The sequence below is a fragment of the Anas platyrhynchos genome, chromosome 1 (genome assembly GCF_047663525.1).
Source record: "Anas platyrhynchos isolate ZD024472 breed Pekin duck chromosome 1, IASCAAS_PekinDuck_T2T, whole genome shotgun sequence".
NCBI lineage: Eukaryota > Metazoa > Chordata > Aves > Anseriformes > Anatidae > Anas > Anas platyrhynchos.
In genome coordinates this window covers 171,631,303-171,634,179 of record NC_092587.1, presented here as the reverse complement: position 1 = coordinate 171,634,179, position 2,877 = coordinate 171,631,303, and the positions used below count along the sequence as shown (strand labels likewise).

Here is a 2,877-nt window from a genome sequence, read left to right as displayed (position 1 = left end):
CTATAACTCTATAAAGTTCTGTGTTTTCATTTTCTGGATTAGATTGAAGTGTCACCTGTTTTTGATGAATTACACTAGTAATATATGTTCGTGTTCTTCTTTGCTCTTTTCTTTTTTTTTTCTTCCTTTTTATTTATTTATTTATTTATATGTGTCCAGTATAATTTAGTTCACCTAAAAAACTTGATTTTTTTTTTTTTTTTTTAAATACAGTTTAGGCAAAGTATTTTTTTTTATAATGGCTTTAACTCTTTTCTGTGCAAACAAAATATATGTTCAGCTGTTTTTAAAAATCAGATGAAAAGTTTATGTCAAATGCAGGAGTCCTGTTTTTCCATGTTTTGAAATTCAGAATAATTTGTAGGAAAAAAAGAGAGGTATGCAAATAAAATGGACAAAATATTGCAATTAGCAATTTAAACTTTAATCCTTTAACTTGATCTGTGTGAAACAACAGAAGTCAGGAACAGAAGTCCTTGCAAGTGCAGGATAGCTTCACCCTCAGGACTGGGGTCTTATTTATTTCTCTATTGCTGAAAGGTGCAGAGGAGAGCAGAAGGCTCTAAGTACTTCACTTCCATTCAGTGCAGATTCCCACTGATGCAGAACTGGAAAGAAGAGCAAATAAAATTAAGACACATTTATATACAGTATGTATGCTGGTTGACAGTCCATTATAATGCATGGTGTACATGATCCTCATCTTTTTCCTCAGTGGATGATTCCACTAGCTCTGTTACATACAAGAGCGTGCACGTATACTACAGTGAAAATGAAAACCACCCTATGTTATAAAGGGTTAAGCATCAGCAAAAGGTTTTTATCAGCAGTGACTGAATCTCATGAATATCAAGGAGTTTTTGTGTCTTTGTTAAAACAACCCATGATTTCTCTTGTGGCTTTGAGCAGCTTCTCTGGCTATCATTTTTCTGTATCCCACTGTGTGCTGCACCATCTCAAGTAGAACTGGAGCTGCAGTTGTGCTTCTATTACAAACGGTGATAAGCAAGTGTCTGCCCTCATATCTGCTGCTTCCAAATGCAGCATTTGATTGAGTGGAACAGTTTCTCAAATAGTACAACCTCCTATTGTCATCTGTTGTTTAACACAGTTGTTCCTATGGCTTTGACTATGTTGTATTTTGCTTTCCCAAACAGTACAGAATCTTGAATGAGAAAACTCGGAGAAAATCTGCTCACTAAAATGAAAAGTTTAAACAGGAGTCATTAAAGAAACGATACTTTCCTCCACAGTTTATTATTCCTATTCAAATGTAGGAATAAGTTCAGAGATGCTCTTAGCCAAATAATTTCTGTTGTTGACTTCACTGATTAACATAGAAATAGTGTGATTTTACTGGCTATCAATATATTGTTTTGATGTGTCATGCAATTGTTTTTACATTACAACTATAGTTTGGGGGCAAATATATGTTGCTATAGAGAAAACATGCTTACATTGAACGGTTACTTCTGGGAACATCATTTTGGGCAGCTTAAAAGCCAGTTGCTCTGTTCCTGGCAAATGAGTGCTATAAGACTGCCAAATAGATGAGAAAAACTATAGATCCTACTGCAGTAAGATGTAACACTTCTAAGAAATTATAGGTCCTCTAACCTGAACCATCCTGCCTTGCCTTATTCTTCTAGAATGAGCTTGGGTTGTTAGTTGGGGGATGTAGAAGGGAAGAGAGCATATTTCCAAAGACTGCCTTGAGGAGGACGCTCCACAGATTTCCTACATAGCTAGCAGAAAGATGGAATGAGAATCACCTCTAGAAATTTCCAGCTTGTGTGTAACACTGTGGAGGTGGGATGGCAGTGGAAGAGGCAACTGCCTCAGTGTGTTGCAGTGCCTGCTAAGGATAACACGTAGTTACTTTTCATTCATCTGGGTGTGGTGGTTTTACTCTGCTGGATAGCTGCACAACTGCTCCATGACTCCCCCTCCTCAGAAGAAGAGGGGGAGAAGAAGGTATGCTGGAAAAAGAACAAATAAATAAGTAAATAAATAAATACATAAAACTAATGAGTTGAGATAAGGATAATTCAATTAAAGGGAAAAGGAAGAGAGAAAAAACAAAAAAAAAAGGCCATGTGGAAGCACAGAGAGAGAAAAAAAAAAATCTCTACTTCCCATCAATGAGTGATGTTCAACCACATCCTGGGAAGCAGGGCCTCAATACACACAGCGGCGTTGTTTGGGAGGACAGACATCTTCATAACGAGAGCCCTACCTCTCCCTCCCCTTCCCCACCTTTATATTGCTGAATGTGACATCACATGGCATGGAATATCCCTTTGGTCCGTTTAGGTCAGCTGCCCTGGTGATGTCCCCTCCCCATCACTTGCCCACCCCTACTCCTGTTGTCTCTTGGGGGGTTGGAGGGTGTCCTGATGCTGTGCCAATATTGTGCAGCAATAGATACTGCACTGGTGTGATACCAGGGCTGTTCTAGCTACAAGTGCAGAGCACAGCACCGTGTGGGCTGCTGCAGGGAAAGTTAGCTCCATCCCAGCCAGACCCAGTACACTGGGTCACTGTGGAAAAGGTTGAAGGTTGTGGGAAAACTCTGTGAATTTACCTCTCTTCATGTCAGCTGTAAGATGGAGAAAGCAGGATCGTCTTTTTCCTAGTATGTTGTAAATGGAGAATATTTTGTCTAAAAAAAAGTGTTGTCGATTGCTCTATTGTTTTAAACCTTTCAGTAGTAGTAATATCAGACTTGAGAAATGGGAGTTGGACCAACTCATAGTATCATGCTGCCTTCGTTTCACCCTGAAAACCTGCTGCTTTCTTTGCAGATTATTTCTTAATATACTAGAGATATACTCTGATACTAGTCTATTTCTACCATCTTCTACCATCTTCATTTCA

The 2,877-nt window shown here is 38.7% G+C and overlaps 1 long non-coding RNA gene across 1 annotated transcript; it reads right to left on the bottom strand.

Annotated features, from left to right (window-relative positions):
- Positions 1-430: 430 nt before the first annotated feature.
- LOC140001488 (uncharacterized) lies at positions 431-2,254 on the bottom strand. Its single transcript, XR_011806728.1, has 3 exons — positions 2,237-2,254; positions 1,773-1,979; positions 431-608 (listed from the first exon to the last, which is right to left on the bottom strand). It is a non-coding gene; the product is annotated as an uncharacterized lncRNA (long non-coding RNA).
- Positions 2,255-2,877: the final 623 nt, after the last annotated feature.